This window comes from Fundulus heteroclitus, chromosome 3 (assembly GCF_011125445.2).
Source record: "Fundulus heteroclitus isolate FHET01 chromosome 3, MU-UCD_Fhet_4.1, whole genome shotgun sequence".
Taxonomy (NCBI): domain Eukaryota; kingdom Metazoa; phylum Chordata; class Actinopteri; order Cyprinodontiformes; family Fundulidae; genus Fundulus; species Fundulus heteroclitus.
In genome coordinates this window covers 47,138,579-47,152,904 of record NC_046363.1, presented here as the reverse complement: position 1 = coordinate 47,152,904, position 14,326 = coordinate 47,138,579, and the positions used below count along the sequence as shown (strand labels likewise).

Sequence of the window (14,326 nt, the reverse complement as noted above, 5' to 3'; positions counted from 1 at the left end):
GCATGCAGCGTCCAGAGGCCACCATGTCATCGCTTAAGGTCCGGCTCGCATGCAAAATAAACGGGAAAATAAAAACGGCTTCTATTCTGGGACCCGGTTTCAATAAAGCTCGTTTAAGGTCCCCAAAACGCAGCATCCACGTGGACACAGGGCCTAAACGAGGGAAAGCCTCTGCAGACCGTATCTCCCCCCCCGTGGGAACGGGGCATCGGTTATTTCTCTGCGGCGCCTAAACCAGCAGCCGCCGTCTCCAGACAGGCTGGTGCAGACTTCCTGTCAGGAACCAGACCTGCATCCAGACCTGGATCCAGACCTGCAGCCGTCCTCAGCCCCATAAGCTTCTCAACCACTGGGCCTGTTAGCCCCCCCCCCCCGCAGCCAAAGCTTTGTAAGACGTTTGATACACAGCTAAATGGCATCTTGTTTAAAGCGCTGCAAAAAAGAAAGTAGTTCTTTATTGTTTCAGAAACAATAAAGCAATAAACATAAAGACTGTTTGTGATAAATGGCCGTGGCTCTGCGTTAATGTTGGTTGCTAAGTAACACTGCAGCCGTTTCTTCTGGCTGATTCTGGATGAGACGTGCTGCTGTCAGCCAAATTATGAGTGTACTCCCTTTTAGTGACCAACATTCACCAAGTCACATAGTAACAGTAAAGATCGTTGGTCGTTTTGGTCGTCCAACGGTCTCTGGCGGCTCGTTAACGGGCTCTGGCGGCTCGTTAACGGCCTCTGACGGCTCGTTAACGGCCCTCTGACGCTCGTTAACGGCCTCTGACGGCTCTTAACGGCCTCTGACGGCTCGTTAACGCTCTCTGGCGGCTCGTTAACGGGCTCTGGCGGCTCGTTAACGGGCTCTGGCGGCTCGTTAACGGGCTCTGGCGGCTCGTTAACGGCCTCTGACGGTCCTCGTTAACGGCCTCTGAGGGGTCGTTTACGGCTCTGGCGGCTCGTTAACGGCCTCAGACAGCTCGTTAACGGCCTCTGACGGCTCGTTAACGGCCTCTGCGGCTCGTTAACGGCCTCTGGCGGCTCGTTAAACGGCCTCTGACGGCTCGTTAACGGCCTCTGGCGGCTCGTTAACGGCCTCTGACAGCTCGTTAACGGCCTCTGACGGCTCGTTAACGGCCTCTGAGGGCTCGTTAACAGCATGAAGAATCACTTTTCCGCCATGTTGCTGACGTTCAGCGTTCATAACACTAGTTATAGCCGTGTGTCCACAAGCTCTAAACAACCCGGTTCTTAGACATAATCACAGTGTGACATCACTGGGTATCTCTCTTCAGTGATCAGACTGAGGGAATCTTTGCACACCTGCTTTCTCCACAGCAGCTCCTAGGAGACCCTGAGGCGGCCCCTGGGGCCCTGGACACAGAGAAGCTGCTTTTATGCTCAGCAGAATAGATTATTGCAAAGCTATCTGTGAACGCCGTGAGAAGCTGCAGCTCTGCAGGTCGCTGCTGACCAACAACCAGCGGCTCCCACTTTGGCTTCACCTTCCTCTCCGGATCTAGACGACCTGAACGGCCTTTTCAGGTAAAAACACACAATATACGTTTATGAATCATTCTCTATTTTGAAAGAAGAAATTGGACGTGAAGGAAATGAAGAAGTGATGGAGATCTAGCTAACAGTCTATGAAGCTTAACAGTGGTTTACTGTAACGAGCTCATTTTAGGTTATAAAATTTAACAAAGCTACACAACTAACCATCACACGTTCTCTCCTTTGTCGCTTTAATATTCCTGATCTGATTCACAATCAGACTGGTAGTTTATTTGGTTTAAATTAAACACGTCAGCTCTGATCTAAAACGAGCCAGTGGTGAAGCTTTTATTCCATGCCTTGTTAAAATAACGCTCCTTAACTTTGGGTTCTGCTCTTTTCTCCTGAGAACGTTTTGTTATCTGCTACCGTCACACACGAGCAACATAAAGCCCAAAAGTTCCTGTTTTAATTCTGTTCCTGAATGCATTTAGAAAAGAGCAGCGACTGCGCACTGCTGCCCCCTACAGGCCAGCTACACAAACTCAATGCAGTGTGTTCAGATTTAATTAGCTGGAGCATTCTGCAAGCTCAGCACTTTTACCACATTTACCTGCTTTCAGCCAGAGACGGGGCTGACCCCCCCCCCCCCCCCCTGCAGAGCGCCACTTCAGGCTTCGCTAGCGGCTTTATTCCTCCTCAGAGAGCTGCACCCAGCAGCGCACTTAACTCACAGCATCTGGTTACAACACGGCAGCCACGGCGATACGCAGGTAATCGGGTCAGAACTCACAAACATGGGCAGATCCTGGGTGTCTCTGATGGCGGCTTTCATCATGGCCACCACACGCTCGTGTGTGATCACCTCCTGCAACACATGGACACTCGTTACAAACCGCGTGACACGACCAGCACCACGCCTGCGTGTCATGACCTCTGCTTCTCACGTGTAGGATGGCGCGCACGTTCCTGGACTCAGGTTGTGCCGTCTGGACTTCCTGTCCAGATCCACGTCCAGCTGTCCCAGCTCTGCGTCGCTGCACTCGCTGGTTTCCATCGCGTCTTCATTTAGCCCAGCATGTCCTGCACATGAGACGGAAAAGAAAAGTAGCTCCACCCAACACACCTGCCTGAGGCCCCGCCCCCTGCTGCTGAGGCTGGGAAAGCTCACCTGAGCCAGGTGCTGCCATCCTCTTCCTGGACCTCCATCCTGGTGTCCTTCGTTCCTCTGCTGCTCTGCGCGCATTTTACACCCAGAGGACAGAAGCTGCGCTTGGCTGGAAGGCCGTGATCCATCTGCAACGCACCAAACAGTCGTCTGAGCGCTGGCCTCAAAGGAGCAATGCGTGATATTTCCCCTCCAGGGGGCGCTGGTGAGCCACGCCACACCTGCACCTGCTTTCCCTTCTCACCGCCGCCTCCTCCTGTGTGCATGTTTGTCACGACGGAAACGCCACGTTTTAGGGCCGGGGGGAGGGGGGGGGGGAGACAGCGGGGGGGGGGGGGGGGGTGAAAGGAGGAGGCAGCGGGGGGGTGGGGGGGGGTGTGAAAGGAGGAGGCAGCGGGGGGGCCAGGAAGCAACGGGGCCTATAATGACGTTTTGCTTATTGCTCCTTTAAGGAAATACCATATTTGGCAAACTCCTAGAATCCTAGTTTTGTGTTTTTACAAAAACCCAGTGTGAGTCTGAAGGCGATGCGGTGCTCTCCTGTTGACATCATGGGTCTGTAGTTAGATTCCCACGGGTCTCCTGGCAGCACGCCTGATCAAAACGCTGAAGGTTGCAGAAAAGCAGGAAATGTGCAGACATTACTGCAGACTGACCATCTGGAGACGTTCTGATGTCATGAACCTACTTCACAGAAGCTCCCTTTTCCAGATTACAGACCCAGACCTTGAACGCACCACGATGCAACCATGGAGGCCAAACTCCAGGTCTGGTGTCCTGCAGCCGGTTCCCTGGTCCAACACGCCGGAACCAGACGGCAGAATGTTCTGCAGTGAGGTTCTCCGGCCTGATTATGTGACTCAGGCGTCATGAAGCCGCTGCAGGAGTTTCACCCCCTGAACTAAACGCACAGGTGAAAGGAAAGGAGGTGCAGGAGCAGAACCGCTCCAGCAGCCCGGGACCAGCTGAGTTAAACAATCCTGATTGGCAGACGCTAAATATTAATAAACCAGAAATTATTTCCTTATCAAGCCGTGGAGCAGGATGGCTCTGGGGCGCCACGCCGTCAGTCCACCTCACCTGTCCAGCTCACCTGTCCAGCTCACCTGTCCAGCTCACCTGTCCAGCTCACCTGCCAACGCAGCGACGCTAGCTCAGGTAGCCCCAGGTGTGACGATCACCGAGGTTGTCGGGTTTAATCCCGTAAACGTCCTCCTAGCTGCTGCTGTAAAATCAGCATCTCTGGCAGAAATAACCGGGATCCGATCGGCGATCAGGCGGTTCTGGTTCCTGGGTGGAGAACGGAGCTACAGAACCGGAGCCTTTAGAGAACCCGGGTCAGCAGAACCGAGCCCAGCAAGCCAGAACCCGTTTCTGTACGGCATAAACCTTCCCTGTCCATTAAACTGTGTGTGTGTGTGTGGGGGGGGGGTTAGAGGAGCGGTTCTGTTGGAGAAAAACGAACCCAACTAAGCGCCTGTGGTCAGACCAGCGCCGTCTGGTTTTATTCTGTATTTTTAGACATATTGACTGAGTTCTGCTGGTTCTGGACTGACGCCGTCAGCCGGGCCTCTTCCAACAGTTGCTGCTACGCCAGGAGAGGACGGCTGGACCATGTGACCTCGTTAAAGGTGGAAGCTGGACCATGTAGAATAAAACCAGAATGATAAAATAGAAATAATATTAATCAATAATTATCTAAATAATTCAAAATATACATTATAAGGTCAGCCCTGCTACGCCAGGAGAGGACGGCTCCCCATGTGACCTCGTTAAAGGTGGAAGCACTCACACATTCTGCTTCTGCAGCCACAGCCAGCTGGGACCCTGATTCTGGACCCTGGTTCTGGACCCTGGTTCTGGACCCTGATTCTGGACCCTGGTTCTGGTCCCTGTTTCTGGACCCTGGTTCTGGACCCTGGTTCTGGACCCTGATTCTGGACCCTGGTTCTGGTCCCTGATTCTGGACCCTGGTTCTGGTCCCTGATTCTGGACCCTGGTTCAGGACCCTGGTTCTGGTCCCTGATTCTGGACCCTGGTTCTGGTCCCTGATTCTGGACCCTGGTTCTGGTCCCTGTTTCTGGACCCTGGTTCTGGACCCTGGTTCTGGTCCCTGGTTCTGGACCCTATGCACACTTTCTGAAGCCTATTTAGGCTACAGGCTTCAGAAAAGCATCAACAACTAACCCTAAATCTAAGAAACAGGAAATCACATAAATTCTGATGATAATACAAAAAACTCCCTGGAGACGCGATTCAATGGTTCTGTCCTATTTTCCCATAATGCAATTTGCAGACGGTCCCTGTGGGTTGGGGGACCAACAAACTCTGCATGGGGGCCAGAACCAGGGGACAGAACCAGGGACCAGAACCAGGGACCAGAACCGGGGACCAGAACCAGGGGACAGAGCCAGGGACCAGAGCCAAGGGACAGAACCAGGGACCAGAACCAGGGGACAGAGCCAGGGACCAGAACCAGGGGACAGAACCGGGGACCAGAGCCAGGGACCAGAACCAGGGGACAGAACCAGGGGACAGAACCGGGGACCGGGCTCCCAGCTGGCTGTGGCAGCAGAAGCCGTGTTCTGCTGCTGAGTTGTGACCCAGAACAGAGAACCTGTGCAGGGTTCCAGCTGTAGCGGAGTCTCTCTGTAACACGGGGCCCTCCGGTGATGGACTGGAGGCTGGACCCTAACCCCGCGGCCCCCAGCCTCCATGGATGTCTGCGCGGTCCCTCCAGGCCGTTTCAGTGACGGGTGTTCAGGGTAGACTGGTCTTACCGGGCCGGTACCCTCCGGAGCAGCTGGGTGTCTTAAAGCATTTACCGGCAGACCTGACATTTTCAACCCGCACCAGGAGCTCCGGACTGGGGCTTTATCTCTGTTACCGCCTCGCTACGGCTAACGAGGCTAAGCTAACACAGCGGGCTGCCCGCCGAAACACAACCTGAGCTCCTTAGCTCGCTGTTCGGCGCCAGCATCAAGGATCAAAACGGGGAACCAGAACCAGAACTGGGTCGACGGTGAAACAGAACTCACCGCAGAAAGCAGCTCCGCAGCTTGTTAGTCCATCATATCGGCGTCTTCTTCTTTGGTGGGAAACACGCCTGGGTTGCCGGGTTGCCTCCTGGTGGCCCGGATGAGGAACTACAGATGCAAAGAAAAAAACATGTGCCCCATTTCACTAAGCGGGGTTAGTTGGGAATCCAGAGTAAGTTCTGGGTAGAGTGACAAAAGCAACTATTCAATTCAATTCAATTTTATTTATATAGCGCCAATTCATGAAACATGTCATCTCAAGGCACTTTACAGAATCATAATCAGAATCAAGTTTATTGCCAAGTAGGTTTGCACTTACAAGGAATTTGACTTGGTGTTGATGGTGCTGACAAAACAAAATGAAATAGAATAGATATATATACACAGAAGCTGTATACACACAGTAGACTGTGTGTTAATGTAACACAGAAGCTTGTAGTCCTGAACGGGGGAGAGAGGCAGTGTCCAGTTTCACGGGCGGCTCTTGGCCTTGTTCATCAGGCCGGTAGCAGATGGAAAAACTGTTGTTGTGGCGTGAGGTTGTGGTTCTGATGGAGCGCAGCCTGTTCTGGTTCTGATGGAGCGTAGCCTGTTCTGGTTCTGGTTCTGATGGAGCGCAGCCTGTTCTGGTTCTGATGGAGCGCAGCCTGTTCTGGTTCTGGTCCTGATGGAGCGGAGCCTGTTCTGGTTCTGATGGAGCGCAGCCTGATCTGGTTGTGGTCCTGATGGAGCGCAGCCTGTTCTGGTTCTGATGGAGCGCAGCCTGTTCTGGTTCTGGTTCTGATGGAGCGCAGCCTGTTCTGGTTCTGATGGAGCGCAGCCTGTTCTGGTTCTGGTCCTGATGGAGCGGAGCCTGTTCTGGTTCTGATGGAGCGCAGCCTGTTCTGGTTCTGGTTCTGATGGACCGCAGCCTCCTGCCAGAGGGAAGTGACTGAAATAGTCTGTGACTGGGGTGAAGGGATCAGCCACAATCTTCCTGCACGCCTCAGAGTCCTGGAGGCTACAGGTCCTGGAGAGATGGAAGATTGCAGCCAATCAGCTTCTCTGCAGACCTGATGACACGCTGCAGTCTGCTCTGGTCCTTAGCGGTGGCACCAGCGTACCAGATGGTGATGGAGGAGGTGAGGATGGACTCAATGATGGAGGAGTAGAAGTGCACCATCATTGTCCTTGGCAGGTTGAAGTTCTTCAGCTGCCTTCTTCAGGAAGTCCATCCTCTGCTGGGCTTTCTTGGTGAGGGAGTTGATGTTCAGCTCCCACTTTAGGTCCTGGGAGATGATAGTTCCCAGGAAGCAGAAAGACTCCACAGTGTCCATGGTGGAGTCACAGAGGGTGATGGGGGTAGCTGGGGCTGAGTTCTTCCTGAAGTCCACAACCATCTCCACTGTTTTTACAGCGTTGAGCTCCAGGTTGTTCTCCTGCACCAGGTCACCAGATGGTCAGCCTCCCACCTGTAGGCGGACTCGTCACCATCAGAGATGAGTCCCATGAGAGTGGTGTCGTCAGGAACTTCAGGAGCTTGATGACTGATGACTGGAGGTGCAGCTGTTGGTGTACAGGGAGAAGAGCAGAGGAGACAGAACACAGCCCTGGGGGGAACCAGTGCTGATGAGCTGGGAGTCAGAGTCATGTTTTCCCAGCTTCACCTGCTGCTTCCTGTCAGACAGGAAGTCTGTGATCCACCTGCTGCTTCCTGTCAGACAGGAAGTCTGTGATCCACCTGCTGCTTCCTGTCAGACAGGAAGTCTGTGATCCACCTGCAGGTGGAGTCGGGCACATTCAGCTGGGAGAGCTTCTCCTGAAGCAGAGCTGGGATGATTGTATTAAAGGCAGAGCTGAAATCCACAAACAGGATCCTGGCGTAGGTTCCTGCAGAGTCCAGGTGATGGAGGATGTGGTGAAGGGCCAGGTTGACAGCGTCGTCTGCAGACCTGTTGGCTCTGTAGGCAAACTGTAGGGGGTCCAGGAGGAGATCTGTGATATCTTTAAGGTGTGAAAGCACCAGGCGCTCAAAGGACTTCATGACCACAGAGGTCAGAGCGACGGGTCTAAAGTCATTAAGTCCTGTGGTCCTTGGCTTCTTGGGAACAGGGATGATAGTGGAGGCTTTGAAGCAGGCTGGCACGTGACATGTCGCCAGTGAGGTGTTAAAAATGTCTGTGAACACTGGAGACAGCTGGTCAGCACAGTGCTTCAGGGTGGATGGAGAGACAGAGTCTGGTCCAGCAGCTTTAGGGGGGTTCTGTCTTCTGAAGAGTTTAACATCTCTCTCATGAATGGAAAGAGTTTTCACTGAGGAGGAGGTGGAGGTGATCTGTTGGGTGGTGTCGTGGGGTTGGTTACAGGACTGTCCCTTTGTCTGTCGAAATGACAGTAGAAGGTGTTCAGGTCGTTTGCTAACTGCCGATCGTTCATGGAGTGGGGGGCTTTAGGCTTGTAATTTATCTGCCTAAGACCTTTCCAGACAGAAGCAGTGTCGTTGGCTGAAAACTGGTTTTTCAGCTTCTCAGAGTACAGTCGTTTAGCCTCCTTCACTGCTTTGCTAAACTTGTATTTTGCATCTCTGAATCTGCGTTTGTCCCCACTTCTGAAGGCATCTTCCTTGTCCAACCTTAGCCTTCTGAGTGTTGCTGTGAACCAGGGTTTATCATTGTTGTAACACACCCTGGTTCGTTATGGAACACAGCAATCCTCACAGAAGCTGATATATGATGTCACAGCCTCTGTGAACTCATCCAGACTGTTGGTAGCAGCTCTGAAGACGTCCCAGTCAGTAGAATCCAAACACGCCTGAAGATCTTCTACAGCCTCACTGGTCCACATCTTTGATGTCCTCACTACAGGTTTGCAGAGCTTTAGTTTCTGCTTGTAAGCAAGAATCAGGTAAACCATGACGTGGTCAGACTGGCCCAGTGCATCATGGGGAACGGCGTGATAAGCGTCTCTGACTGTGGTGTAGCAGTGATCCAGAATGTTCTCCTCTCTGGTCGGGCATTTAATAAACTGTCTATATTTAGGAAGTTCACGAGTGAGGTTTCCTTTGTTAAAGTCAGCAAGGACAATAACTAAAGAGTCCGGATTTCTCTGCTCCACATTCAGTATCTGGTCTGCGAGCGTGCGCTGTGCGACGTGCACGTTTGCGTTTGGCGCGATGTAAAGACAGAATGAATGAAGCAAACTCGCGGGGTGAATAAAAAGGCTTACAGTTTATGATGAAGGATTCCAGGTCAGGAGAACAGTGCTGCTGGATCACTGCCACATCGTTGCACCAGCCGCTGTTGATGTAAAAACAGATCCCTCCATCTTTCGCTTTACTGGAGAGTTCTGATTCTCGGTCCGTTCTATGAAGTTGAAAGCAGGCCAGCTGCAGCGCGGAGTCCTGGATTAATCCACACAGCCACGTCTCCGTGAAGCAAAAAACAGCAGATGAAGAGAAGTCGCTGTTTTCTCCCAGCATCAGTTGTAATTCGTGCAGTTTGTTGGGCAGGGAACGCACGTTGGACAGGATTATGCCCGGTAGCGGTGAGCGGAGTCCGTGCTGGCGGTGACGCACCAGTGCACCAGCTCGCTTTCCTCTCCTCTGGCGTTTCGCTGCATGAGCAAAGGTGAGCACAACTTTGACCAGAATGTCCAGAATTTCCAGCGTAGGGAGAAGAAAAGTGGGGAATAAATCCTCTGGTAATGTAGTCCTGATGTTCATGAGTTCTTCTGTGGTGAAAGAGCTCTGGGTATCATCGCAAAAACCAGAGTTAAATAGTAAAACAAAGCAAAAAAGAGCGCACCAACACACCGTGGCTGCTGTCCGCGGCACCATCCTGTGTAAGCAAATTTTACAAAGTCAAATTCAATCATATTATACAGATTGGTCAAAAATGTCCTATATAAGGAAACCAGTTGATTGCTTCAAAGTCCCGACAAGCAGCATTCACTCCTGGGGAACCGTAGAGCCACAGGGAGAGTCGTCTGCATTGTTGATGGCTTTGCAGCAATCCCTCATACTGAGCATGCATGAAGCGACAGTGGAAAGAAAAACTCCCCATTAACGGGAAGGAAAAACCTCCAGCAGAACCAGAACCAGGCTCAGTGTGAACGCTCATCTGCCTCCACCCACTGGGGCTTAGAGAAGACAGAGCAGAGACACAGAAAGCTCAGAAGCTCACATTGACCCAGGAGTACTTTCTATGTTAGAGAAGACAGAGCAGAGACACAGAAAGCACAGAAGCTCACATTGATCCAGGAGTACTTTCTATGGTAGAGAAGACAGAGCAGAGACACAGAAAGCTCAGAAGCTCACATTGACCCAGGAGTACTTTCTATGTTAGAGAAGACAGAGCAGAGACACAGAAAGCACAGAAGCACACATTGACCCAGTAATCTGTTCTACATTAGATGGTAATAGCGGGTGATCTGTCTTCTCTGGATGATGTCACAGCTAACAGAAAGCCAGACCAGGTGTACCTATTATGAAGAAAAAAAAAAGAAAACAAAAAAAAGTTAAAAGCTGAAATGACGACAAGTAATGCAGACTGGAGAGCAGTAGGAGAACTCAGCAGAGTGAGAGAAATAGACCCTGATGTCCTCCAGCAGCCTAAGCCTATAGCAGCATAACTATAGAGGTAGCTCAGGGTAACATGAGCCACTCTGACTAGAAGCTTTGTTACAAAGGAAAGTTTTAAGATTAGTCTTAAAAGTAGACGGGGTGTCTGCCTCACGGACCAAAACTGGGAGTTGGTTCCACAGGAGAGGAGCCTGATAGCTAAAGGATCTGCCTCCCATTCTACTTTTAGAGACTCTAGGAACCACCAGCAGACCTGCAGTCTGAGAGCGAAGTGCTCTGTTAGGAACATACGGGGTAATCAGAGCTGTGATATATGATGGAGCTTGATTATTAAGGGCTTTATACGTTAGAAGGAGAATTTTAAATTCTATTCTTGATTTAACAGGAAGCCAATGAAGGGAAGCTAAAATTGGAGAAATATGATCCCTCTTGTTGATTTTCATCAGAACTCTTGCTGCAGCATTTTGGATCAGCTGAAGACTTCGAACTGCATTTTGTGGACTTCCTGAAAGTAAAGAATTACAATAGTCCAGCCTTGAAGGAACAAGTGCATGGACCAGTTTTTCAGCATAACTCCTGGACAGAATGTTTCTAATTTTGTCAATATTCCTAAGGTGAAAAAAGGAAACCTGTAAGCATATATATAGTAAAGAGAATTGGTCCAAGGACTGAACCCTGTGGTACTCCACAAGTGACCCTAGAGTTTGAGGAAGATTTATTATTAACATGAACTGTCATGGTTTTCAGGTGACGAGTCCACATGCAGATACGAACGGGAGGCAATGCACAGTTTTTAGATATTTTATTTGGAAAACAGGCAGGTCTAAGGACGGAACTACAGGTGAATCGGCTGGGTCAGAACGTCACGGCTGGAAAGTCTGCAAGAGAGAGTGAGTGAGTACTCTGAAGGAAGAACCCGGAGAATTGCTAGAAGTAGCGTTGTTACCATTAGGCTGGGCGGACCTAACCGGGAAGAAGTAGCGTCAGGAGAACTCTATGATACTACTCTGCTGGAGATAGGCGGCTAGTGGCTGAGGGCGGCTGATGTAGCTGGCGAGGAATCCTGAGCGAGCCTCATCGGCAACGGTTGACAGATGGATTGACCAGAGTGAACACAGAACCAACAGAACCCGGGAAAGGGGATCTCAGGCCTCGCTGGGTAACTTCCAGGAAGTATGAGGGGAGCGCCAGAGCAAAATCTGAGCAGGCAGGTTCCGCTGGTCTGTTTCTTCGGACGAGACGTCAAGACAGGTGAGTGCATCCAAGCACCAAAATCTGAAGCAACAGAGAGGTTCAAAAATTAATCCAAAAATGAAGAGTAACAAAAACTCACAAGCTGGTCTCCGAGAGTTGGGACTGAGGCCACGTCGTACCACGACTGGTTAAGGCTCCGGCGTCTTCCATCTGTCAGCGCTCTGCTTAAGAAGCCAGAGGAAGCCGCCTGCAACGAGCTGCAGGTGTGGACCACGCCTCCTCAGCCAACTAGACACACCTGAGGAGTAGAGTTAGAGCAGCCAAAACACAGAGAACCCTGACATGAACAAACTGGAATGTGTCCGACAGATAAGATTTAAACCAGCCTAATGCTTTTCCCTTAATCCCTACAGTATGCTCAAGTCTTTGTAGGAGAATATTGTGATCAACTGTATCAACTGCAGCACTGAGATCTAACAGGACAAGTACAGACACAAGTCCATTATCTGAGGCCATGAGAATATCATTAGTGACCTTCACCAGAGCTGTTTCAGTGCTATGATGAGCTCTGAAGCCTGACTGAAACTCCTCAAGTAGGTCATTACTTTGTAAATATTCACATAGTTGATTAGCAACTACTTTCTCAAGAATTTTAGATAAGAAAAGAAGATTAGATATAGGTCTGTAATTTACTAACTCATCTTGATCAAGAGAAGGTTTCTTAAGTAAAGGTTTAATAACAGCTACTTTAAAAGCCTGTGGTACATATCCATTTACCAAGGATAGATTAATCATGTCTAAAATAGGGCCACTGATCAAAGGGAATACCTCCTTAAACAACTTGGTTGAGATTGGGTCTAACATACAGGTAGAAGGTTTAGATGAAGCTAAAATTTTAGATAGCTCAGAAAGCTCTACTGCTTCTAAACAGTTCTGTTTAAAGGGCAACCTTTGTCACCGATTCTGTTCATAACTTTTATGGACAGAATTTCTAGGCGCAGCCAAGGTGTTGAGGGGATCCGTTTTGGTGGCCTTAGGATTGCGTCTCTGCTATTCGCGGATGACGTGGTCCTATTGGCTTCATCAGGGCGTGATCTACAGCTCTCACTGGAGCGGTTCGCAGCCGAGTGCGAAGCGGCCGGGATGAAAATCAGTGCCTCCAAATCCGAGACCATGGTCTTGAACCGGAAAAGGGTAGAGTGCCTCCTCCAGGTTGGGAGGGATGTGCTGCCCCTAGTGGAGGAGTTCCCGAATGAGGGGAAGATGGAGCGGGAGATGGACAGGCGGATTGGTGCAGCGTCTGCTGTGAAGCGGGCGCTGTACCGATCCGTTGTGGTGAAGAGAGAGCTGAGCCAAAAGGCCAAGCTCTCGATTTACCGGTCGATCTACGTTCCTACCCTCATCTATGGTCACGAGCTTTGGGTCGTGACCATAGATGAGGGACTATGTCTCTCTGCTGGGAACGCCTTGGGATTCCTCCTGAGGAGCTGGCCCAAGTGGCTGGAGAGAGGGACGTCTGGGCCTCCCTACTGAAGCTGCTACCCCCAAGACCCGACCCCGGATAAGGAGAGGATGGATGGATGGATGGATGGATGGGTTGGTTGTAAGCTGCTGTTTCTACAAAACGGATAAGGGTCAAGACTTTAGTCAGGGACTGTGTGCAACATGGAGCTTCTGAATGCTACGTTGCTTGTAAAATGCCCACAAGGCGGCAGGATATAGTAGCGTCCAATAAGCTTTAAACAAGCTACTTTTACTGGAACTGAGCAGAAGCTACAATTTCGTGCAATGGTGTTAGGCTGCATATATGAATCTTACATTGTTGCCTGTATATATCATCATCACTCGTTTGATCAGTGATGAAATGACCGAGGTATTTAACCTCATTGGAAACCTCAGCAGGACATTGGACAATTTAAACACAGGAAAATTCTGATATTTATCCTGCTTAGTTCTACAAATCAAAATAGCACTTTTTACAGCACCATGCTTTACATCATGCTGTACACCGTATTCAATACAGATATTAAGAAGCTGCTGTAAACCATCAGCATACATAAGACGGTTTAGCCATTTTCACCCATCATACATCCAGTATTGCAGGCTCTCAGTTGCACAGATAAACCATCAACATATATATTAAATAAAATTGGGGATAAATTCCCAGCATGTCTAACACTATTGCTGACACCAAAGGGAGTAGAAACTCTGCTTCCCCATTTAACCTGCATCTTCTCATGACTGCATCAGTAAGAAAGAATCCTCACAACATATCCAGGAACTCCCCGTCTCTTTTTTTTTTTTTTTTTTTTCAAACTGTTTTATTGAGAAATCAGACATGAGAATTACAACCTCAACAATACATGTTTGTTCTCTCTTTTTTTTTTATGTCAACATAAAACGTAAAGACAATACAAAACTAAAACAAACAAAAGTGACATAAAGGACATTCTCAAGACCCAATCACCTCCCCCAACCCACCCTCCTCCCCTTTTCCTGGGACTTACATCTGATCACACCGATAGTCAAAACAAATCATCTTCAAATAGGGTTATTAATATATTGCTGAAGGGGTTGCCAAGTTCTGTTGAATCGCTTTAAGTTATTTGCTAATGAGAACCGTACTCTTTCCAAATGAGAGAGTCTCACCAGTTCCTCCAGCCACAATTTAACCGATGGAACCTCTGGTTTTTTCCAGAACATCAACACTAGCTTTTTTGCCTATGATAAGGGCATAAGACAATAGTTGTCGTTGGTATTTATTTAATTGAGAAAGCTGAACAGAAACTCAGAGTACAATCAGAAGTGGGTCCAGCCTTAACTCTATACTGAGCATATCTGATAAAGATTTAAATATGCCAGACCAAAATGGGGTTAATTTTGT

The 14,326-nt window shown here is 49.7% G+C and overlaps 1 long non-coding RNA gene across 1 annotated transcript; it reads right to left on the bottom strand.

Annotated features, from left to right (window-relative positions):
• Window positions 1-2,465: 2,465 nt before the first annotated feature.
• Window positions 2,466-5,798, bottom strand: LOC118557956. The gene is made up of 3 exons (XR_004928148.1): window positions 5,691-5,798; window positions 2,656-2,780; window positions 2,466-2,567 (listed from the first exon to the last, which is right to left on the bottom strand). It is a non-coding gene; the product is annotated as an uncharacterized LOC118557956 (long non-coding RNA).
• Between the last annotated feature and the right edge of the window lie 8,528 nt (window positions 5,799-14,326).